Source organism: Sturnus vulgaris, chromosome 14 (assembly GCF_052056855.1).
Source record: "Sturnus vulgaris isolate bStuVul1 chromosome 14, bStuVul1.hap1, whole genome shotgun sequence".
Classification (NCBI taxonomy): Eukaryota; Metazoa; Chordata; class Aves; order Passeriformes; family Sturnidae; genus Sturnus; species Sturnus vulgaris.
This window is the reverse complement of record NC_142256.1, coordinates 6,216,753-6,242,426: the sequence shown is the minus strand read 5'-3', so window position 1 is coordinate 6,242,426 and position 25,674 is coordinate 6,216,753. Positions and strand designations below refer to the sequence as shown.

Below are 25,674 nucleotides of genomic sequence, written 5' to 3'. Positions count from 1 at the left end.
ATGATGAGAGCTATTTTCTCTCCTGGGAGTGGTAAGGAAAGGACAAATCTAAACTGTGACATCAGAGAGCTCCTCGATCCTTCCATCACACTTCAGAGAGCTCCTTGATCAGCCCTGTGATTGGTACCTGAGTGTGCAGTTGTCATTCTGGGGGATGTTTCTCGCTGGATTTCAGTTCCCCCTGCAGAAGAGTCGGGAAGGAGCCGTGTCCTGCAGAGGTGCCCCGAGGCCAGGTGTGCTGGGCTGAGGGATGTCACAGCTCCTGCTGCCTTTCCTGCAGCCCTGCCAGGCTCCTCCCTGCCCCAGCTGTCTGTGCTGGCAGCAGCTCAGCACAGCACGAGGTGCAGCTTGGCCTTGTACCTACCCCTGTAAGGCTGCAATTCCGTGGTGTTGTTGTTGTCCTTTTGTACCTGATGTGTTTAGGAAAGACGCTGCTATCTTGGCAAATATCTGGACATCTTTGCTGTTAAGAGAGCAGTGATTAATGTGCTTTTTTGTTCTCTCTGATTAAATTAAAACATGCATTCTAACATGTCTTGGAGACGTTTATAATTGTCCTTGTGTAGCCCAGCTTATCAGGACGCAGTAGCAGGTGTTGTCAGCAGAGCCAGCCAGGATTTTTTATTGCTGTGTGCCAGCCCCTGTGCTGAGGGCCAAGGCCCAGGTGCCACAGCCCTGTGCTGGTGCTGAGCAGGGTTTCCATGAGCATCCCTGCATCCCTGAGCCTGGCACGGAGCCTGGGGACACGGGGACAGCCCAGCAGTGTGTGCCACCCTGCAGAGCCCCCTCCACGTCCCCCTGCCCGGCTGCCCTGCAGACTGGGCAAGGTGGCTTTGCAGATTTCTCCACATCTGTGAGCACTTGGAACAAACTTCACTGGCTTTGTCTCAAATGGAGCTTTCTGCTGGTTTATCTCAAAGGGTGTTTCAGCTTTGATGGGAGAAGGAAACACATTTTCTGTGTGGAGCCCTCTGGTCCTCACTGGCTGATGTAACCCAGGGCGAAAAGTGTTCCCTCCTGTCACAGAGCGCTCAGATGAGGGTTTGGGCAGGTTGTGATTGCTGAGATCATCACACCAACCTGCCAGGGGTGCCCTCAGCCCTGCCAGGGTGCTCCTGTCTCTCTCTGCTCCCTTCTCAAGACAGCAGCTGATGTTCTGCCTGATGGTCACTCTTTAGCCAGGCTGGGATCAGCCCTGGGCTCATCGAGTTCCATCCCTTTCTCTGGTGAATTTTAGGCAAGTGGAGCAATCTTCTTAATTTTCAGCTCCATTTGAAGGGTCTGGCACCATCAACTAGTGCTGCAGGAAAAGCTATCCAAAAAACCCACAGTTTTAGGACTTGGAGGTTGCCTTTCTTGCTGTGGAAGAAAGATAAAAAAATAAGTTTCATTTGAATTGATGAAATAAGTTTCCCTTGTGCTTTTGCCACTTTTGTGTGAGGAATAGAGACTGAACTGATGGTGGTGTGAGTTGTACATCAAGAGTGATGTTTTCTGTTCCTGCCATTTTAGCATTGTTTTCCTTTAAAGAAGGTGTAAGCCCATGAAGGTGTTGGCAAGTACTGGCTCAAAGTCTGAAAACTGAGTATCAAAAAGTTGAAAAGGCAGGGCAGTGTTTTCCATGATGTATCCACCACCTGGGAAGAGGAATGCATACTCATGATATTGTTCTGTTGCAACTCCTTGGCAGATTTTTCCTGCACAGGGAAAAGAACTAGCAATCCCTAATTATGATCCTTAACTTGGGGGCAGTTTGGCACTTTTTTGTTTGCATCTCTTAAGTTTCCTTGGCCCATCAGCCCCAGAGTCACATAAAAACACACATTAAAGTGTTTTGGGGATGTAAATCTACTTGCAGTTCTGGAATGGCCACAGAAGGGCCTGGTCAGAGCTCTGGCAGGGCATTCATCAAAAAGCATCACATAAGAGGTGTCTCTGATCACAGCAGTGGCCACTCAGGGTTACCACTGCTTTGGAAGCAGATGTGCAACAGAAAACTGAGCTTTTAATCAAAGGTTTTCAGGGCAGCGAGTTACCATGGCAGTTGCAGTAAGATAAAACACTGCAGGAGCTTTGAGAAGGAGTCTGTTATAATTTTGGAATTCTATAGGGCGTATTGTCCAAGAATTCAAAGCACCCCATTAAGTTTCGCTGCTCTATTGTAAGGTGGGTAAATATGATCAGCTCCGTGATCAGGCTGGCAGAATGAGACACTGAAGTGAGATGATTTCCCCACTGTGGCATGTGTGCCACTGGTGTCAGCTCCTGCGTGGTGTGAGGCTGCCACAGCCCAGCAAGGCAGCTGGGGATGGCTGATGGCCCCTTTGAGCACTTCTGCAGGCTCAGGTGCAGCTGTGTTTTCCCAGTGGTGTCTATTCCTGGCCTCTCAGAGATTCACCCCTGTAGTGAATATTTTACATATTTCACTTGATGTATCTAAAAGCGGAGTTCATTAAGCAGTCCTTAAAAAAAAAAAAATATAAAAAAAGCCCCAGCACACAGTTCATGCCTTCATTAGAGTCTGTGTGCTGTCAGTGCTCTCCCCAGCCCCTGAGCCTCACCCCACAGTCCCTGCCCTGCTGCACTCCCACGCTCTGCTCTTGTGCCTGGCACCAAACCTGACCCCACCCTGTCCCTGTCCCTGTCCCTGTCCCTGTCCCTGCACTGCTCCTCTTGATCCCAGAGCAGACAGGTGCAGGCACAACTTCCTCCTCAGCACAGTGTTCCTATTAAAAATTACCCCCATAGGCTGGTTGCTGTTATTATTCCTTTTTATCCTGTTATGGTCTGCCTTAGGCCAGTCAAACAGTGAAAAGCCAGGCTTTAATCAGTGATTGCTTTTACACTTGCTTGTGTTTCACACCTGCTGGCAGCCTGCAGTCTCTGAGTGCTGCTTCCCTACATTCCCAGGATTCTTTTTGTAGTTGATTTTCTACCTTTAAAGGTGTTGTGTGCTCCAAAGGAGACAACAACTCTTTCTTAATCCTGTCTTCCATGCTAGTGTTGCTCTACCTTTGTTAAGGCATGGGATTACCCAGGGCTGGAGATGATCTGGGCTTTGCCAGAGATGTTTGGGATGGGGGAAGGCAGCCCAGCCATGCTTAGCTGTAAAGCCAGCCTTAAAGAAATCCATCTTTGTCTGGGAAGGGGCCAACTGCAGCATTACATCTGAGCTCATTCCAGCTCTAAGATCTCACCTAATCTGAGGACACAGGAGATCAGTGCTGGGGAGACCAGCAGGGATCCTTCAGAGGGAGCCTGGCTGATCCCCTGGCCCTGCTGCAGGACACTCCTTGCTCCGTGCTCCTTCTCAGGAGATCATGCACAAGGACTACAAACAGTGGGTCAAGCCGTTTTTGATCTCTTTAACTGAAAAACCCCAGTGCTGTTGTTGACCTCCCCCTTCAGAGTCCAGGCTGCCCAGGTTCTCGTGGTTTCTTTGGTTGCCCATGGCAAGAAGGGCTGAAATGCTTCTGCCCTTGCAGCCCTGCTGCCAGGTTTGCAGTTCATCCATCAGCCAGGGCTGGGCTCTCGAGTCCTGGCATCCATCAGAGCTCCTTGTGCCCCTTTCTGTGGCATCCAGCTGACAGAGGTGTCCTGTCCCATCCAGTTTGGGCCCCTTTATTGTCCCTTAGCTCCCCTTTCTTCTGCTCTGGGATCTCTGACATTTTGGTCATGTTTTTAGTGCCTGCTAAAAGGTTCTTGTTCAAACCTTCCTAATGTTTTCCTTCTCAGGTTTCTTGCAAAGGGCTCCTGTGGGAGCCCTGCTCTTCTCTGTGCTTCATTTCCTAATCCTCCACCCTGCTCTCAAATACCACATGGTAGTTCTTGCTGATTCACCAATTAAATCAAGTGGAATCATTTGGGTTATTTAAAAAATAATTTTTAACGCAGTTTAAATCATCCCAATTGATTGTTCTCTCATGTAGCCCCTATTAGGCATTTTCTGAGAGGGAAGAAAAAAAAAAAAACCAACGCTTTTATTATTTTTTTTCTGATTTTGGCTTTTATGGCAGCACAGTATTTGACTCTTTGCTCCTTGTCTTGCTCTGAAACAGTTTATCAAATCTCCTTCAACAATTACTGTCTGCTCCTCTATTATTCACTTTCACTTGCTTGATTCTTTCCTATCCATCAGCTTTCTTCTCCCTTTCCAGCCTGCATTCTGTCAGCATAAAAGTCTGGTGCTGGAGCTGCAGTGCAGGCTGAGGCTGAGCCCTTCCCTGAGCCCCAGCTCTCCACACCCACAGCCAAGGCAGGGGCTCCTGGTGTCTCCCTGCTTCAGCCTCATCCTCTCCATCACCTGCTCAGTCCTTCTCTCCATTTGCAAGTGAGGAACCTGAGTCAACAAAGTGGTTTTCTGCAGTTTTTGCTCATAAAGCTGCAACTTTCACTGAAAATTAGGTGGGTGCTTGTTGCCCTTGTGTTCAGCCTTCTGATTGTTAACAGATAATTTTTACAGTTTCTCACAGTCTGTTCTTGTAAACAATAAATGTTTTGCATTCCTCTTTGGAGGAAGAGAAAATTGATGGACTGTTGATGAAACCTATGAGGTCAAGAAGTAATATCCTCACTGTCCAATCCATAATCACTCTTGAAATTCTATAAATAGACATAACTAGAAATAGAAATGTAAATAAATGGAAATAATAGAAATGTAAAGAAAAAATTTCTTTTTCCCCCTCAGCTCCTCAGAGTCATGAAGTGTAAGTGCCTTTCTTTCTGTTGTCATTCAGTAACAGGTGCTAGAAGCTTTTAGGGCTAAAACCAAACCTGCAGTGCTAGAGCTCCTCACTGATTTCTGTGCCCCTCAAAGGATTCTCTGTCCCAGAGATTCAGCTCACCATGGGATCTCCTCTCACTGGGTTCAGGCAGGACTGTGGGGAGGTTCTTTTGTTCCTGAAAAGAAAAGCTGCCCATTCATTGTGACCACAAAAGTGGATCCTGCTCCATGCTCTGCTGTTTTCTTCTCTTCTTTACTTTCTCTGCATCCTCCCTCCCCCAGATTTCCCCATCCCTTAGTGCCAGTGTTGCTTCACCTTCATGTGTTTACATCAGAAAGACTCTCAGAGAAAAAGGTTTTCCTAAGTAGGAAGCAGAGCTGTGGTTTTATCGTAGTCATTAATAAAGCAATTAATTTGGTCTGTGTGCTATGAAATTCGAAGACCTTTGGTAGGTCATGCTTAGAAGTACATGTCTTTTGTATTAGTGAAGTGATAAAATTCAAATGGAAATGAGAAATGTTTTCTGCTCTTTACAGGGAATGTGGAAAAAAAATATGCTAGAATTTTACTGGATTATTAAAGGAAATATGTCAGAGGGACTGTTCCTGCTCTGTGCTTTTGAGTGTCAGGAAAACGTGAAATACCACATTTTTTCAATGAAGAAAAGTAGGCTTCAGGTATAAAAAATACAGTTTATTTATGAAAAATGTATCATTTTTACCCACCCCAAGCCTCAGTCATGCCCCAGTGGCAGCAGGCTGGGTGGAGCAGATAAATGCAGTGCAGGGATGGACTCTTGCCCTCTCCAGGCTCTGGTGTGGAAGGAGAGTGATGGAATCTGGGCTTCCTATCAATTAGGATCAAAGCCACTTAGCTGGCTGAGATGTGCTTCCTCTGAATCCTCATTTTGGGTTTCTGTCATGCTTCTTTAATCTCCTACAAAGTTACATTTCCATAAAAAAAAAAAAAATAAAAAAAAATTTCCATTTTTCCTGCTTATTTTCGTTAAGTGGAAAGTCTCCTTAATGATGTTTTTTTGGATTCAGAAGCTCCTCATCTAGGTCAGCATTTGCCACTTTCCCAGTTGTTACATTGCTATGCCTCAAATCCTTAATTCCAAACAATGAAAGTCTTGGAACTGTTCTTGCTTTCCTTTAATTTCCTTCCTTCTGAGAGCTGAATTTTTCCTCTCATCATGGTCTCCATCCCAGCTTCAACTCATTTATCAATTTATAAGTCTCGCTTCTTCCAGAATAGTTTTTCAGATTCGTATTTTTAGATGAGAGCTGTTCCATCTTTCCAAAATGATCACTTCAAGCTCAGCCACTGGAGCTGAGACATACAATATTTAAATTATTATTTATAGTACAGGAACATGTGGAGACTTTCATTAAAGATAAGGCATTAGCCTTGTGCCTTGATGAGTAAAAGCACAGTGAGTGATGGTCCCTGCTCTGAGCAGTTTGAACTCTTCAGCCTGGGTGGACTTGGTGGCAGAATTTAGGGAGAAATTTAACCCAAACACATGTTGGCATCACTCAGGGCTGAGCAGAGCCCCCGGGTTTTGTCAGAGTTGCCCAGCCCTGCCTGCCCCAGCTCGGGGTGCTGCTGATTGTGGCTCAGTGCCTGACAGGCAAGAGAGGCAGCAGGATGGGTGAAGCCCAAAAACTGGGGACTGAGAGGGGGTAAATCCCAAAAACTGGGAACTGAGAGCCCCTGTGAGATCTCAACCACCCATGGGAGATGCCAGGTGAGCACAGCTGGGCACATCTGCAGGGGATGTACAGGACAGCTGTACAAACATGGCCAGACACCTCCAGATTCCAGCATTTTCCCAGTCACTGTTAGAGGTCCCTTTTCTCCAGTGTGTCCCTAATTCTTTTGATTCCTCAGCCAGTACCAGCTGATGATCTGTCAGCCTTCAGCACAGCCTGGTGCATTTCTGTCCTGAAAGAAACCTTTCTACTTGGATTACCATTTATAGCTCCAATTTTTTTCACTAAGTGGTGTAAATTAGTTCTGTGTGACTTGATGGATTCTCTCCCTCCCCCTTGACAACAGTGATAAAAGATCTGACCCCTTTCTGGATGTTTGTAAAACCAAACATACAAAATCTAATTTGTTTAGGGCTGAGCTTTTAATTGCTTCACCATCACAACATGAAACCAGATGCTTTAGCAATCTTGGGGATTGATCGACTGATTTATAATAAGGGACTTGACCCAAGAGGGGTTATCAGGCTTGGCTGTAGTAAAATAAATCTTTCTGGATTTGTCAGGATGTTGGTGCAGACCTGTGTGGGGCAAGGATTTGGTATGCAGCCTCTGAGCCCTGCTGTGGCTGCTGATGAAATGTCCCAGGGAAATGCTGCACTTCTTATCAGGGCTGAACACTGCAAGAGTGAAATAAAGCTGAGCAGCCCTGGCCAGGGTTTGCTCTGCTCCCAGAGGAAAATCAGCCTGTGTTCACTGACCCAACAGGAGGATGAAACCACTGCAGGTTTGAGGGGCTTTTGGGTTCTGATTGCTAAGAATTAGGATTGCAAAACAAACCCCATGCTCATATGCAGAGTATTCCTGCTCTTAAACTACCTCTAATTAATTTAGGGCTTTTTGCTCTGGCCCACAGACCATTCTCTAGCCTTCCAGAGGTAGCACTGTTTTAGCCTTCTGCATGTGCTGATTAGTATCAAGTCAGAATAATTCTTTTTTCCCCAGAGAAATCCCCTGTGTTTTACTCATAAATAAAAAAAAGGAAAGGAAGAAACATTCTTGATGGTATTTTTGCAATTTGACTTTGCCTTTAGAATAGAACTGCACACATACAGCACTTGTCGTCCCTAAAACTTACATTTTGAAAGTTCTTTGAAGATCTAAATTACAGATCTTTCATATGAAAAGTTAATGAAGGACTCTAAACAAAATAAAATAGAAATGATGACATGAAAGAGCCTTCTTATGGCTTCAATAAGAAGATAAACAGTTTAATATTCCACATACTGCATTAAAAATAACAGCTGGGCTCTGTGGAGATGAATCCCCTAACTGAGCTGCACTGGTTCCACGTTACCCCAGGGCAGGTTGGTGACTCTCCCTCACTTGTCCCCTCCCTCTGGCCCCCAGAAATGCTGAAGGCAGCCAGCACCTGATCACTTTTAGCAGACAGCTCCAGTACTTTAACAAACACAGAACAAAGTGCCATTACCAGCACCACCTCGGTACCCCCAAGTGATAGACACATTCTGTATTGACAGCCTCCAATTTTAATGAGCTATTGCTGTTTCAGACTGTATTGATTGGCCTTTTTCCTTTTTTTTTTTTTTTCTCTTCCTCCAATTCAGCAAGAGGAAACAAGAACCAGCATCTCATTAAAAGGAGACTTTGTCCAGTGTTTCATATTTCATGAATAGTTGTGAGTGAACACATCCCATAAAATAACCAATTAATTCAGCCATGCTACGACTCAGCCTGAAAACTACACCACGACATTAACAGCAGCCTGGGGAGGCACAGGGTTTAACATTTCCTACTGCATAAAAAAGTTCCCAAACATTATTTTCATCCACATCCCTTGATTCACTTCACTTTCTACCTCTCAGCTTTCCTGACAGCTTCTGCTGTGTTTGTTGCTCTGTGTGACTGTTGTACCATGCTGTTCACAGCTCAGGGTGTTCCACATGCAATCCACACTTCTCTGGGAGTGGTTTTTGTTATTGTTGCCTTTGACAACACCACCGATTCAAGCTCAAAGTGACCAAAAGAGCAGGGGAAGGAGTAACCTGCAATAATGATTTGCAAATTGTGTTAATTTCATAGTGGGATTCTGCTTTTTGATAGGATTTAATGCGTAATGAGCTCCTGAGACGTTATTTTTGCTTCAAAGCTTTGCTGAGTACTAGATCCTATTAAATTCTTGCAGTGAACACACCAAAAAAATACTTTGAGCTAATTTTAATAATTTTTAATTGAAGGAATATTTTTATTCCAATTTGAATATTCAAGCTGTTCAAAAGTTAACACATTCTCAAAGTATTCATCAGTCTTTTCTTTCCATAACATCTTCTTTTAGGCAGCTTGTGGCTTTTGGGGAGGGGAGCAGGGGGTTTTTTTTGTCTCAGATTTGTTTTTCAGACCCAATTGGAACAAATTTAGGCATATTTTGCTATTTATTTCTTTTTAAGTGCCTGCATGCTGCAGCCTAATCTCCATTCTTTTTATTGCCGTTTTATAGTCTACCATTATTGTTTGTTTCCTTTGCGTTTTCCTAAAAGCAGAAACAAAATACAAATTTCCCTGCTAGTCCTTTCTTGTGTGTGGTAGCAGGAGCTGGATTTGTGTGTGTGTGCCACGCTCAGTAACATATGTATTTGGTTGTTAGCAGCGTTGTTATATTGCATTAAATCTTAGGGATTCCAACAGAGCCTGGCATCCCAGGCTGCAAAACAACTCACAGGAGCCCGAACAGCATCAAAATAGAGACAGGAGCAAGGAATGTGTGAGAGAGCAAGGAATGTGAGACTGCTGTGCTTCAGGGGGAGGAGGGGACACACAGGGGCTCAGTGACCTGGCCCAAACCTCCCCAAAGGCTCTTGGGTTTATCCTCTCGACCTTAATGCCCAGGGAGGGCTGGAGAGCAGTGCTGGGACACTGGGACATTCCTGGGACACTGGGACATTCCTGTGCCACAGCTCTGCTCACTTTACAGAGCAAGGGCAGGAAGCCCTGGGCCAGCTGAGCCCGGGACCCACTGGCCACGCTGGTTCTGACCCCACACCTCTGCCTGCTCACAGTGCTGGGGCAGCTGGGATCCCAGCTGGCCTGGCCCTTCCTTACAGGTGAGGGCAGCTCTGGGGACACAGGTGAGGGCAGCTCTGGGGACACAGGTGAGAGCAGCTCTGGGGACACAGGTGAGGTGTGACTTTAGCTGTGAGCACTGAGGGGTTTTGCTCTGTTGCCCTGGCAGTGCAGCCCCAGGGGCTCTTTATTAGCATAAAATCACAGAATCACAGTGTATTGACAATATATTCACAGGATATTGACAATATATTCACAGGATATTCACAGTATAGTCACAATACATTCACAATATAATCACAATATATTCGCAGTATAACCAGGTTGGGAGTGACTCCAAGATCACCAAGTCCTACCCACACCCCAACACCTCAACTAAACCATGGCACCCAGTGCCACATCCAGTCTCTCCTTAAATCCCACCAGGGATGGTGACCCCACCACCACCCCTGGCAAAGCATTCCAACACTTTATTATTCTTTCCCTAAAAAACTTCTTCCTAATATCCAACCTACACCTCCCCTGTGCCCTGTGGTTCTGTCAGTGCTGCCTGGTGAGTGACCCTAACGAGTCCCTCAGTCCTTCCATCTCCATGGCAGTTTTTAGGAATCAGAGGCAGATGTTTAAGAGCTCTGAGATGTTTGGGGTGACCTTGGGGAGGCTCTAACTACAACACAAAATTGCAAATGGTGACTGCAGTAAGCAGATTAAGAGTCTGGCACTCTGGCAAATCTCAAGACCTTGTCTTATGTTGCTATTTTTCCCCCTATGGCAAACTTACAGATTTCACAATGACTTCACTGTAGCAGTGACTTGAAAATTATAGTGAGTGAGTGTTCCCTTTTAAATAATGGATTATGAGGCAAAGATTAATTTTTGCTCAATTTTCACACTAATTCAGTGCCTTGCTGCCAGCAGAAGCACAAAGAAGGACACGAATTCACAGTGGCTTTCTCCCTCAAAGCCATCACATGTTTTATTGGATGGGATTGTTTGCAGTCCCATCACTCCCATCTGGTGCCCACTGAACCGTGGGACTTTGACACCTCCTGGAACATCCTTTGGTTCTTGTCAGCAGCACAGAGCTCAGCCCCTTCCCAGCCTGAAGGAAACCAGTCCTGCCCAGTCTAGAAGGTCACAAACCAACAGGGACAGCCACCACTCTGCAGCTGCCAGGTGCCTCTGGCTTTCCAGGCCAGTTGAAAAAGCAAGGGAGAGGGAAAGAGAAGGAAACACAAAGACAGACAGCTGAGAAGAGGTGAAACCAGAAATGCTGTGTCCCAGAGGCATTTATCAGCCCAAATGAAATGGAAACAGCGAAAGGGAAACACTACTTTGCTTTTCTCAAAATTGTATTTCCAGTTGAATGAATTGAAAAGAAAATATCCTTTCCTTTTCCTGTGATTTTGAGAGATCTGTTTGCTAAGTCTGCAGGCTTAGGAGGAGAGACAAGGAGTATTTATTTTCTGTATACGTTGGTAATTTATGAGGTTGCTATAAATGCAGAGTTTATGGAAGTAAAATCAGGCCATGAAATAAAAAGGATTTTATTCAAATATCCCAGCTTATTAATTCTTTCTAATTCTTCACAGAGGAGGAGATGAGTGAGGATGCACACACAGTTTACTGAATATTAAGAGGGAGAAGATCCAGTAAAAGTAGCAAATGCAGGTATAATTTAAAAATAGAAAAAGATGAAAGATAAGTGAATTTTATTAGGGATTGAAATATAATTGAATTTTCCTTTTCCTATTTTGCCATCAAAGATGGCAGAAAGAAGTTTCCATTGTGGGAAAGGGTCTTACATTGCTAAGAAACCTGTGCAAAGTGGCTTTACCTTCCTGTGCAGCGGGGTGTGACTGAAGGGATGTAAATGCAGCTCTTATCTGTGCCACATGAAGGGGTGGAGAGGAGATTTAGAGCCTCGAGCAAGAAATAAGATGGCACAATAACTTTCACTGGGATTTAGTGCCTCCACCAAGAGCAGAAATGGGGCCATGGCTGTGTGTGAGCAGCACTGTCTGTGTGCCCATCAGTGCCCTGGCTCTGTGACGTGTCCTTGGCCTGCCTTCATCTCCAGAAATGTCCGAGGGGATGAAGGCATGGGGGAGGACCCCAGGATGGGATGTGATGTACTCAGGGAGATTCAGGTGCTGCTGGGGTGTCTCAGAGACCCAGGCTAAGGTGCTGCTGGCCTTGAGAGCCCCCCAGGCTCTCAGAAATCTCCCAGTTCCAATGTTTTTTGGGAGAAAAGAGTCAGGCAAGCAGGAATGTTCAGCAGTGTGTCAGCAGGCTCTCCCTGGGCTCTCCACCCTTCCCAGGGGCTGCTTCCCCTGGTGCTGGGACCTGGGAAGGGAGAACACATCCCTGCAGGGCGTGGAGGTGTGCTGGGTGCTGGGGCAGCCTGGCAGGGCTATTGACCCCACAGAGCCCCTCACCAAACCAAGTCCTGCTATTAGCTCACTTTGGGAAAAATGCAAATATCCCAAGAAAGGCCTCCTCTCCTTTCCCCACACTTCACTCTCCAGGTTGTGACAGGAGTGTGTTCAGTATTTGGCAGCTGTCTTCAGGGGTCTGCCTCCCCCTCAGTGGACACTCCATGGGTGGGGACCAGAGTGAAACAGAGCCCAGGCCCTTCATGGGCTGTGCCCTGCTAAGGGGAGCTGCTGGCAGCAGCACCCAAGTCCCTGCACTAAAGGAGATGGCAGGACAGAACCTAGGAGCTGTTTCCTCCAATTAAACTGGGGAGCAAATTAACTTAGGGGGAGCTCTGTAGTTGAGGCAAGTGGCACAAAATGAGAAGGAGGTCGCTGTGATGGCTCTGGCATCTGGAGCCTGTGTGCCCATCTGAGGCACTCCTCTCTGAGCCGTGCCCTGCAGGGCTCTGCCAGGATGGCACAGAGCAGCTCCACAGGGCAGGAGGGACTGAAAGCTGGGACAGAGGCTTGAAGAGACACTGGTCTGGAGTTCCTAGTCCAGTGGCACTCCATGGGGGGCTGGGACAGGGCTGTGATGGGCAGATGAGATGATGAAGATGAGATGAAGATGAGATGAAGATGAGATGGGCAGAGCTGCACTTCACACAGTGCAGGAGTGCAGGAGCAGTGTCACAGCTGGGGAACTTTGGTGTCTTTTTTTGGAATGCTTTTGATAGTCGAGGTGGCACCTGACCTTCTGCATTGGAGATCTGATGGCTCAGGGATATTGGAATATTGGCCATCAGTCCCTACTCTGGTATACAGAGCTGGTGCCAGGCTCAGAACAGCCCCACTTCTCAGGAGCAATTCCCATTGTTGCATTCTCTAAAAACTTCTGAGCCCCTGAGGTATACAAGGGAGTGTCTGAGTTGTAAGTATCAAAAGAAATTAATTATTCTATATTATAATTAAGTCTTTTTTAATTAGCTGAATAATTGGAATTTTTCTTGCATTACAATGCAGGTTTTCACGCAGCCAGATAATCTGAAACTTTAGAGGGATTTACCTGAGAAATTTCTCGCATCCACAATTGTCTTTCTGTAACATAAAGCAGTAAATAAGGGTTCTAAGGTGGCTGCAAGAAAGGCAGTTCTCTTTAAAAGAAGTCTGTCAAGCCAAACTTGTCCCTCAAAGTGTATGTTTTGTAAAAGCCTTCAGAAAATGTTGGGTCGAACACTGTCTTAGTGTTGTTGTGAGGAAATCAATATTTCCCTGCAGCCTTTGCAGCCCCCAAATTGTAGCATGTTGTTTGTGCAGAAGAGGCTGAAAGTGAAACTGTCTAAAAATGAGAGTGAAGTAAACTGGCCTGTTTCTATAATTTGCCCTAAAAGTCCCCGAGGTAAACAAAACAACAACACTTGAGCAGTCAAAACTGAAATATTCTCCTAATGTGTACAGCTTGAATTGGAGGGTGTTGGTGGCATTCTGGGAGGGGGGGTTTTGCTTTTTTTTCAGCCTTTGTCCTTCTTCCCTCCCTTTCCCCATCTCCCTGTTCACACAGCAGATCTGCCAGGCTTTGTCCTCCAGCAGGAGCACCAAGGAAGCCGTGCAAGATGCCCGTGAAATCAGTGAATTTCCTGCCAGTTCCACAGCACTGGAGAGGAGAGGAGCTTCTCCCCCTGCTCTGACACAGCAGCTCCGTGTGATGGGGGCTCTGGGAGCCCTGGGCTGGCAGGGATGCAAACAGCACTCCCAGGTTCCTGAGCCCTGCTGTGACCCCTGTGGGCTTGGCTTAGGGGGTTCCTAGGGTCAGGATTTGGACAGGGTTTTGCTCCAGGAGGAGCAGAGTTTATTTTTATTGCCTTGGGTGCTGTGGTGTAGGTGAGTGTTCTCTGTTGTTGAAACCAAGTTCAGCAAGGAAGCACGATTTGGTGAGTTTGGCTGAGACCTCTGTCAACACAATTAAAAGGCAGTGTCTGGGAGACACATAGCTTGCTTACAGACCCACCAGTGTGGATGCAGCAGCTTTACAATCTTGTGTGCTCACCTGTCTCAGACAGAAAAGAAAGATGAAGCCGGTTTGTTTTTGAGAACAGGAGGAGATCAGGAGAGCAAAGGACCAGAGGAAAGCAGATGCTGTGCTGACTGGCAAAGAGACTGCTCTCTTTGTGTTCTTTGTGCCTGAACTGAAACATCTTCACAGGATTTTTTTCCCTCTAATCTGGAAATAATTCTGATTTATTTTAAGCCTTCTATTAAGACGAGTCACGCAGCAGCGGCTGCGTGTGCACGGACGCCTGAGCGTGCTTCCAAGGGGCTGCTGCCTTCTCCACTTGGCACTGCAGTCAATTATTGTGTTTTCAATTATATATAAAAGGCAATGATGGAGGTTTTCAGCTTTTATAGCACCACAAATCACAGAGTCCTTCTCTGTAAGAGTGGCATCGCTGCCACAGCGTGGCACGGGAGATCGTGCAGGCTTGGAGAGGGAGCAGGGACCCCAGGGACCCCAAACTGCTAAAGGGACACCCCGGGGAGGGCAAACCTTCACAGGCAGCTGGACCTTCAGCCACCAGCCCCTGGCTGGCAGACAGGGATGGGCAGTGTGATCCCTGGGCTGTGCCCTGGATTTTCTGTGTGGTCACCAGCTCGTCTGTGAAGGAGCTGTGCACCTGGGCAAGGAAGGGTTAAGGTGAGAAGGTCATGGCACAGAGAGTGACTTCTGTGCGTGTTTGGTCACCCAGTCTCCTGCCAGCTCCAAGTTTCTGGGTGGATCTGAAGTGAGTGGCCTGGGAAGCTGTTGGGAGCTGGGATCTGTTTCACACAATGATCATTTCATTGTGCCTGAGATCATAACATGATTATATTTGCAAAGTTAGCCCTGGGAAAAAGAAGGGCTTGGACTGGCAGATCAGGAGTGTTTGCCTTTGAAACCAGGCAATATAAGGAAAAACACCAAGGCTGTCATAGAGCATGAACAATAGAGCATGAACAATAGAGCATGAACAATAGAGCATGAACAATCCCCCTCGGGAGCCAGAAGATGCCACCTGCATCCAGGGATCTGAAAAGGACTCACCACTGGCAGGCTTGGTCTTGACTTTGGCATTTGGGTACTTTAATGCCCATTTAAATTCCCCAAAGTGGTCTGGTGCAAGGGCAGCACTTGCCAGCTTCTCCAGTTTCCTTTAGTAGGAGAGATATTTGCCAAGGCATTTTAATTCTGCTCTGCTGGTGGGGAAGGGAGTGTCTGGATGCATCACAGGCTGCTTTTCACCTGTGGCAGATTGGTGGTAACCCAGCAGTCAGGTCCAGGAGAGCAAGGCTGTGAGAGGCTGAGTGGGCAGGAACAGAAATCAAATCATTGCCACACAGAGTGAACAAGAACACTTGAATTCTGAGACTCCGGTGAGAAAGCAAGTGGGAAAAATAAAGAGAGGCTGTCAGCTAAACTGGATATATTGACTGCAGTGCAAACTGGAGGAGGAGCAGTGGTCCTGGTGACTGGGATGGAGATATTTGGAATGGTCCTGTTTCACCCAGAACACAACCTGGACCCCTGTGCTCCTTTGCATGGTAAGGATACAGGCAAGGAGATTCCCCCCAGGGTAAAGAAAGCTGTTAGTTCAGGGAGACAGGGGCCAGTGGGGCAGAGAGACCACTGAGACACTCAGTTAACTGGAGCTGCTTACCACTTTATCACTTTAGGCTTTTAGCCTGAACTGAAGATAAAGAAGGAAAGAAAAAAAAAAAAAAAAAAAAAAAAAAAGAAGAAAAATCCCCATTCCCAGAAAATGGCTCCTGGTGTATCTGCTGCACTGTTACTGGGGGATAATGAACTGGGATTCAGAATTTGCTGGGTGTGAGGCATGGCTGTGGGACCTGGGAATGCTGCTAACATAAATTAGGGGCAGGGCTGGAAGGATTCTCTGGGAAGAAAAGGAACTTGGAAGTTCTTGGGCAAAGCAATTGGTGCCAGCAATATTTGCTTTCATGGATCAGAGTCCAAACAAACCCAAAGCTGTGCAGGAGGAGAGGGCCCTTGACTGTCCTGCAGTTTGTGGCTCTCTGCCCACAGGAAGGCAGAGGGTATCCTGTCTGGACTGGATAAATCTTGGAAATGGCATTTGAAGTGGACATGAAATAGGGCTTGGAGTGAGCTAGAGCCTGGGAGAAGATCTGGCTGGATGGAATATAAAATCCATTAGTGTCTTAATGCATAAATTGGCAGAACTGTGCAACAGCAATGAAAAACAAGCTACTGGGAGCCCAAACTGTTATTAGATTCTGGTGCCTCAGTGACTACTGAAATGAGTATTCTGCAAGGGTGAGGGTGCCCATAAGGTGTCCCAGCGGACACAGGGGGGTCTCCTGTGGGGCAGGGAGAGTCCCAGCTCTGCCCCACACACACTCTTGTGCAAACTGCTCACTGGAGAGTGTGCCTGAGGAGTTTTGTATTCAGCACCATGTACAGGATAAAAAATGGGCTTTTCAGCAGTCTGTTTCTTAAACAAAATAGGTGAGTTTAGATCTGACTAACTGTGCAAGGATAATACAGAAATAGAAAGACTCATAATTACCTTACCTACAAAATGATGTTTTCCTGTAAAGGCTCCTGAAATAGTCAGAAGAGCTCGGGATGAGGGTCAGTTACCTTTCTGCAAGTATAAGCTTGAGATAAGTTGGAGTATGGGAAGATTAATGCCTTTGCTTTAATAGCAGGGCTTGATCCAAGACTGCAAAAACGCTGTAAATACCTGAGCCAGCCCAGAATGGCTGCTGGTGGATCAAGGAGTGCCAGTGCAATGACCCAGTGTGTGTAATTCCCCTGTGGGGCTGGTATTAAAGGGAAATAGAAAGATGCATCTGACTGTGGATTTCAGAGCATTAAATGCTGTAACTCTGCAAACATCACCTCTTCTTGTTAAAATGCCAGAAATTACGGCTGCAGTAGTGCAAGGAGCTAAGTGGATTTTGGCCATAGATCTAGCAAATAATGCATTTTTCTTTAGCTTTTTAATAGAGAAATGTTGGTAAAAGTTGGGAGTTTGCAGTTCAGGAGGGGAAAATAATATTTCACTTGAGTTCCTCAAGGATTTCACAAGCTCCTGTGATCTGTCACATCTACACTACCCAAACGTGGGAGAAATTAGCCTGCAGGTCCTGGAAGTGTGTGACATCAGATGTGGCTCATACTTGAACTGGGGAGATTCTGAAGAACAAGCATGTCAGCAGCGTGGAAGATTTGGCTGCAATCCAGGAGGAAGGATTGAAAGTCAACAGACAAAAGGTTCAATTAGTGCAACAAGAGGTAAAATATTTAGGAGTAATATGAGGTATTGAAGGCCAGGCTCCTGATAAACAGAGTGTGGAATTAATTCCAAAGCTGCCCAGCCCCACTGCTCTGCCTAGCTAAGAGCACATTTAATTGTATGCAGGATTTTATTCTGATGTTCACTGAAGTGAGTCATCCTCCAGCTAAGCTTTTAGAGAAAACCAGGCAGTGGGAGCAGGGTGCAGGAGAGCAGGCAGCTCAGTCAAGCTGAAGCCAGCCTAGCCCAAGCTGCAGTGCTGGACCCAGGAAGGTTCCTCATGCATGCTTGGCCTCTGTCAGCCAGGAAAAAAAAAGTGCCAATTTGGCACAAAAAGAGAGATACCGTGTTCCAGGCTATTGTCAGTGCATCTCAAATCTTATTGACACCACAACTCCTTGTCAAAAGGAATGAGTATATTTAGTCTGGGAATCAGAAAAATTGGATTATCTTGTTGGAGGGAGGCCAATGGCACAACACCCTAGTCATGCTTCCTTGAAACACAATGTGTTCAACAGAGCACAGGATGGTGCCTGTGGAGCTCTGGGCTGGCAGCACAGCCCCTGATGTGGGGGACTGGGAGAGGGAGAGCTGGAGCAGGACACGAGTCAGATATTGCAGTTCTGTGTTCCACAGTTCAGGATGCTGAACACGAGTCAGATATTGCAGCTCTGTGTGTGTTCCACAGTTCAGGATGCTGAACACGAGTCAGATATTGCAGTTCTGTGTCCCAGCAGTGCAGGATGCTGAACACGAGTCAGATATTGCAGCTCCGTGTGTTCTACAGTGCAGGGTGCTGAACACGAGTCAGATATTGCAGTTCTGTGTGTGCTCCAGCGGTGCAGGATGCTGAACACGAGTCAGATATTGCAGCTCCTGATGTGCAGTGGGCTGTGCAGGTTTAATTGCCTCTGTCAGATCAGATCCACACAAACCAGCAGTGTGCTTTCCAGGTGGCTGGGGCTGGTGCAGGGCGAGGCTGGCACAGGATGTGCTGCAGCACACCCAGAGGAGCAGGAGGCAGTGGGGCAGCTCACTCACTGCCAGTGGCAGCAATCCCACAGGCATTGTCAGCTCTGCTTCCCCACGGGCTGAGCAAGCCAGCAGGAAGGATTGCATTTTGCTGAACAAGTTTTTCGCCCGTCGAGTTACAAAGCAGCGACTGCACAGAGCAGAATGCCCACAAACCTCAGGATGTGAAGCATTTCGCTGCTAAAGGAAGCTCTAAGGAAGTTAGTACAGGTGAATGGCAAAAAGTAGGATGTGGTGTTCCCATCTAAATGACCCCACAAACAGCTACAGTCAGCCATAATTCTGTTCTTTTTAAGACCTTGACATGAAGTGAGATATGACTCTGAGAGAACTGATGGTTAAAAATTTCCTTATCAGATGAATAGCAGCTGAAGGGTCTCACAGATTAATGAATAAAAGGATCTGACAAATGACTGCAGGATAATCAACAAATAGCTGAGCAATTAGGGCAAAATGTTCATAGAATAGATAAAAGGCAGCAAAAGGTAAATAATCAAGATGAAGAATGGTGAGTAGGGGTTCAGGTAGTATATCATGGGCTCCCAGCAAAGAGCACACCTGGGGCTGTGAGTGGGATGGATCTGGCACTAGCACAAATCAAGGCATTTCCATTGTTTATTAGTTCAAGTAAGTTCTGACAATGTCAGGCAGCTTCATCCATCACAGCCAAAGCTTTGGAAAGGAGAAAAAACAAAGCCATAAGAAAAGTTGTCTTTACTTTCCAGGCAGAGACAGAAAGGAGTGAGTGTTAACCATCACCAGGGGTGGGTCAGCACAGAAACATGGATCTGCTGTGGTGGGTAAGAGCAGCTCTCCCAGCTGGATTGTACATGAATTTTACTGAAGCTGGGCACAGGGCTGAGTGGTGCTGGGTCTCTTTGTTCTGCCAGCTGTGTCAGGGATGTTCCCTGAGATACCCAGTGCTCTCCTCACTGGTTGCAGCCTCAGGGAGATAAAAGCAGTTTGGGGCTTGGTGCAGCAGGTGCTGGGCACCAGCATGGATGAAGTTCTGTGGCCAGCATCTCTGAGTTGTCCAAGCTCCCCAGTCATCCACAGCTGGATATGCACAGGGATGGTTTAAAGCTGCACCAGCCCCACTTCCCCAGAGCCAGTCGTGCTTTGCTGTGGTGGAAGAAAAACCCCAGCTCGTCCAACAAGCCCTTATGTTTCATTTCCTTTTCTCTTCCCTCCATTTCGCAGTTCCCATCCACTTTAATTTAAAAGCATTGTGTTCCCCCTTTCCTGAGAGGCCAGCGTGTGTCTGACAAGCAGTGTAGACACAGCCATGCACTATTGTTCCTGTCACCTCTAATCACGCAGCCATCACCATCATGCTAAATCCCTTCTCCCATCTGCATTCCTCGGGATCTCACCACGTCCTCCCTCACCCCTCCTCTGTTTCTCCATCTTCTGCCCTCCCCAGCCTGCAGCTGAAAAGGGAAAACTGCCTTGTTGTGGTGGAGGGTCTTGTTCCTGTCAGAGGAACTTGTTTCTTCTGCCATGAGCTCGGATCTCTTGAGAGAAAGCTAAAAACGTCTTTGAGCAGCTTCTTCTATTCTGCCCTCCTGGTGCCAGTTGAAAATGAGAAGAAAAGGGTGGGGAAGATTAAAAAAAAAAAATAATAAAGAAGACGGTGTTGCAAAAGGAAGACACTTCAGAGCCCAAACAATCGCTGTGACGATTGGAGCCGGGGTGTGAGCTCTGGGAAATGCTCGGTGCCGGGCTCAGAGCCTGGCCCGGCTGATGAGAGCTGAAAAGATCCCTGCTCACCCTGCACACAGGGCCGGGCAGAGGGCAGAGCTGGAGCCGAGGGGGACCCAGCCTTGCTAATCAGCCCCACGCTGCCAGCCCGTGGCGTTAAGGCAGCGCTGGTGACCCCGAGAGTGACCCCGAGAGTGACCCCGAGCCCGGCCAGGCTGGCTCTCCCTGCCCCTGCTGCATCCTCCCTTCAACAAACCCCACGGAGAGCCTTCATAAAGACACCTCACACTGCCTCGGTTTCATGTGTGACCTCTTTCTGTTTGCTGCCGAAAACACAAAGTAAAGAGTCAAGGATCATTAGCTGACGAGGCAAAGCTGCCCCTTCCCTTGCTCTGCTGTTTTTCTCGTGATTATCAGCTCGAGAGGCAGTGGCTGCTTGTGATCCTTCCTGTGTTCAGGACAGGTTTCTGTGGAGCTGGGGAACAGATGAGAACAGAATTCCCTGCAGTTTGGGCAGCCCTGCTCCTGCTGCTCCCTCCTCCTCATCATCATCCCCATCACTCCTTTCCTGCCCAGAGCCTGAGTCAGTGCACCCCAGAGAATCCGTGGGTTATGGGTATCGCTCTCAGCCCATCTCTTCCCAAATTTTTGGCAAGGAAGAAGGATTTGCAGGCACCAGGGACCAGAAGGAATTCATTACAAAGAACCTCCTGAAGGTCCCTGGCTGTGCTGCAGGGACAGGGGACTTTGGCTTTTGGAAAAGGTCATCTGCCTCAGCATAGAGGAAAAAAGATGGATCTGTACTTCTGTAATTTTTTTTTTCTAGCCAGGCTAAAGAAAACTTCATAGAAAAAAAATGTATGGTTCAAAACCTAAAGAGTCGAGGTAGATTTTGGCAAATTTTCTTTAAAGTTTTGAGCTTCCTGGGGGTTATTTTATTATTATTTTATTCGGTGGTTGGATTTTTTTTTTTTCATTAGAAATAGTGTTGGTTATCAAACAAGACTCCAGATTGATTTGGGTTTTTTTATGTCTAGCTTTCAACATCCTCAAAGGCATCTAATTGTTGGGGCCATCCTGAGTATCTGCACTTACAGAAATCAAGGCTCGAGTGGAACTCCCCTGAAAGCCAGGCACCGGGAAGCCAAGATTAGTTTTCAGAAAGTAAGTGGTTTTCATTTTTCGGTTTCTCAAGGACTCTTTCAAGGGCCAAGCAGATGGCTGGGAGATCTACAGAATGGAAACCTGCAGTTCTAATGGGGACACACAAGTGTGTGTGGAGGGGGTTGTTTGTTTGGGGTTTCTTTTAGCTAAATTGCCTTTTTGTTTGACAGCAATTTACACTATTTATGCAGCTGGAACGCCAGTGCATTTTTTTGTGTGGACTCTCCCTTTCCAACAAAGGACTGAGAAAATTGCCACACTAATTCTAGGAGCTTCCCAGCAGCTCTGAGGCATAACCAGACCAGCGATTTCCAACTTATAAAATACAAAGGCAAACAAGAGAAGAAAAGCACAGCTCCGTTCCCAAAGCAGCTCTGCCTCCATTCTCAGGGAGTTTTCATGGACACCTGGGTATGTGTTGAGGACCAAGGTGGTTTTTTGGGGGCACTGGGGGCTGTGCTGGCATTTTGGCAGTGGTGACCTTGTCCCTGAGGTGTGAGGGCTGTGGCAGAGGGAGCAGTGGCAGCACAGGGCACAGGTGTCCCCATGTCCCCAGAGCCTGGCACGCCTTCCATGCGTTTGTACCTGGCTCAATTTAGCACAATATTAAGATATTATCCTAAATTTTCCCATCCTCTCCACATCATTGCCAGGATGATTCACTGGAGGCTGCCTGGACGAATTCCTGGTGAGGAACCTGGTGAGGAAGCCACTGATGTGAGGCCAGAGAGTGCCCAGGATTCCCCAAAGCACCCCAGGGATCCCTGCAGAGCTCCTGCCCAGGGCACCCAAAACTCAGAGCTGGAGAATTCCCTCCTCTCCCACCCCTGGGCTCACCAAACTGCCTGGTGGCATAAAAAATGGTGCTGGGCTTGCAGCTGCCCAGGGCAACTGAGCCATAGGGCTGGGCTGGTGCCTTCCTTGGGGATCCCCAAGAATTCCCTGGGATCCTGGGCGTGGGTTTCATGGAGCACTGCACAGACACCCCCTCGTTTTTGCATCTATTTGTTGTGTGGCTGTCCCACACATTTCCCTTGCTAGCCTGTCATAACCATTACTAAAATATGCTTATCTCATATATGCAAATAGCAGGATATTTATAAGATTCTTTGAAATTTCCATAATTGTGCTGTAAAAAAAAAAAAAAAAGAAAAAAGAAAAAAAATCTCTTTGCTTATCTCGCAAAGTGTTGTAACCACAGTGTTACTTTTATTGAAATCCAAAAATCACTCAGCAAAATAAGAATAGTTAGAAAACTGTCGAGTTTTTATATTTTTGAAATAGAAGGGAAAGAAAGTGAGCAAACCAGGCTTTATTATTTTAAATTAGAAACTTTAATGCTCACCAAAAAGGATATAAACTGTAAATGTATTTTAGCAGTTCCTAGAGAAAAAAGAGAGAGGTTTTAATAATAACACTGTGTGCTCCTATATCATTTTCATTAGAAAAATCTTGGAGCACTTTCAGCTTATTAAAGAATGGAATGCCTCAGAAGGCTCTCGGGAGGGAAAGTAAAGTAACAAATATAAATCCACTTTATTCTCCATCCTGTGATTACCTGGAACTTCCCAGGCACCCTTGGGATGCACAGCTCCCTGTCACACCTGTCGGGGACCCCACTGCTCACCTGGGGGCTGAGTGAACCAACACATGGAAGGATTTTCCCAAACCTCGTGTCCTGCCCCATGGGGACACAGCAGGAGCTCTGCAGGGATCCCTGGGGTGCTTTGGGGAATCCTGGGCACTCTCTGGCCTCACATGAGTCGATTTCTCACCAGGTTCCTCACCCAGGAATTTGTCCAGGCAGCCTTCAGTGAATCATCCTGGCAATGATGTGGAGAGGACAGAAAAATAAGATATTAGCCTAAATTTAGCAAGAGTCATAAAATGTTCATTGAAACAACAAAAGGAGGAAGAGAGGCTGTAAAGGTAGGGGGTATTCCCTGGTCTGATGAAGAAAATAATATTAAAAACTCCCCAGTGTTTAATTTCAGGAAATACAATCGACTGAGCGAGTGCCCAGAAGAGGAACAGCATGTTAACATATCTTAGATAAACAGGAGCCAACTTGTTACCCTGACAGAAAAACCAGAGAGCCCATCAATGCAATGGGGGAGAATAATAAATTAAAAACCAGATGGTTCAAAGATGTGATTGCATCTTCAGCTTCAGCAGCAAGAAAGAAGGGGAATACATATGGATTGCAGGCAGGCCAGGAACACAAAAGCTTGGAAAAAATACAAGAACAGGAGAGGCAGGCTCATCATAATGAAATTAATTAAAAGAGCAGGACCTCAAGTTATTTTAGGTCCCAGTGGTAGAAACACCAGAATTCCAAGCTCCATTCTTCGTTTCTACATGAAGTTTCCTATTTCATCCATGCTCAAAAAAGGACCTCTTCCTTTCTGAGCTAGATAGTGAGTCAAGGCAGATGGGAATTATTCTGAGCTAGGAGAAAACAAAGAAGCACAAATTAATGGCTTACTGGCAGAAAGGCAGTTTGAAGCACTTTGCCAAAGCACATTTTATTCCTACCCTTATCCTACATAGATATTTTTTCCTTTAATTCTGTTCAGCACAGAAATGCATGACTAAGCAGAGATACATATCTGCACTGTGCACAGGCTGGAGGGGGCATTAAAACAGGCAAAAAAAAAAAACAAAAAAAAACAAAAAAAAAAACCAGACAAAAGGAAAGGAGGGAAATCTGTAATGGCTGCTGCAATGATCTAACAACTTGCTGCATGTCGTTCAGCACACAGAAAATAGAAATAGAATAGAAGATCCTGCCAGCCTGAACTCGTCTCATCCCGTGGTTTCTGTGTGGGTTTGTGTGCAGCTGCCTGCATTCTGTCACACAGATATGGCCGTGAGCACTCCCAGCCCTGACTGCCTCGCTTGCAGAAGCTCTCATGGGGTGTGGAGGAGTCCTGGTGGCCACGGGGACCTTGGCCAAAATCCCATTTCTGCCAGGAGAGGAAGTCTTGACTTCAGAAGTGGCAGGGTTTTGCTCCAGCTTCCTTTGCAGCAGTAAAACTTTAAAATCTGCAGCAGGGCCCTCCCTGCCCAGGGTTATGTTCAACCATTTCTGTGAGAAGTCTAGAAGTTGTTTAACTCTGCAAATTGATCATGCATAAACAATTTAAGTCATGGTACCCATAATATTTCAGTCTTAATTTGGCAAAATGATGGAGGCAGAAACTCAAGCTGCACTTGTGTTTGAATAGTGTGAATTCTTTCATAACTATTAACTTTCAAGACCTCAATTTGATATCCTTTGGGAACAGATTCCCTCTGTGCTTTGAGTGTTAGAAACAGGAGATCAGGAGGTGGAGGCTCAGTTCTTGTTATGAGATTTTCAGTTGTTTTCTTAACTTCCTGTCACCTCTTTTCCCCTTGTGTAAAATTAGGATAATGACATTTCTTCATATGACAGTAGCTCAAAGTGTTCATGTCTAAAATGCTCAGGTGGAAGGTGTTATACACTTCAGAGATTATTGTTTATTACCACGATTGCTATTACTGATATTTCTGAGAGTTTCACTCTCACATATGTAATAAGGGCAAAATCTTATGAACATTTTGCCTGATTTTGAACTTAAAACCAATTTTGTTCTGAATTAATTCCTTTGAATAGAATTATTCCTGAACTACATCAACTGGGGACCAGCTGCTGACCCCAAGTGTTTAAGAACTACAGATAATCACCGATGAAAAGAGACAAAAATATATTTTATCTAAGAAGTATCTAATGTTGTGATAGAAACTGAAATTAAAGTATAATCCAGAGAGGGAGAGAGAGAGAGGGAGAGAGAGTATTCTTTAATTAAAATCAGCTACCTCAAAAGATGGATTTTCTCAGGAGTGAAATTTGCACTGTGCTGAAGGCTTTCCACTTAAATCCTTGATGATGCAAGGAAAAAGAATTCTCAGGGAGTAATATTGGCATTAGCAGATAGCCACATGCCACTGCACAATAAGGAAAAATCTGCAGAGAAAAAGATATGTGGCCAATAGAACAGAAAGATGCACAAAACAGGAAACTCCCTGAAACACAAACACATGATTGTTCAGCAGCAAATGAATAGTTTGGCAGAGAAAGGGACACGAGATAGAGGCTCGTGAAGATAGAGAAAGAAAAATAAACCCAGAAGCAGCAGAGATCAATGAAAACAATGGGCACTTTCTGCCAGGAGATATGTTAAAAAGACTGAAAACAGGGCTCTAGATAACGTGTTCAGAATGATCCATGAGCCTTCCCACCACCTCCGTGGCAATTCCTGGTGCCAGCCAAGCTCAGGTCGTGGGTCAAGGCACGGGGAGGGTGTGGGGCCAGCCTGGGGAGAGCAGGGGAGAGCTCAGCATCCTTTTGGGGCTGGGCAGGCAGTGCCTTCCCTTCCTGGAGAGCTCCTGGAGAGCTCAGCATCATTTTGGGGCTGGGCAGGCAGTGCCTTCTCCTCCTGGAGCAGCTCCTGCTGCTGCTGCTGCTGTGATGATGCTGATGATGCTGTGATGGTGATGATGATGCTGT

General features: G+C 46.3%; 1 long non-coding RNA gene across 1 annotated transcript in view; it reads left to right on the top strand.

Moving 5' to 3' along the window:
- Window positions 1–25,674, top strand: part of LOC148222125 (uncharacterized) — a 285,860-nt gene that overhangs the window by 217,056 nt on the left and 43,130 nt on the right. The window contains exon 3 of the long non-coding RNA XR_015806892.1: window positions 21,017–21,143. This is a non-coding gene — a long non-coding RNA (uncharacterized LOC148222125). The remainder of the gene's footprint in view (window positions 1–21,016; window positions 21,144–25,674) is intronic.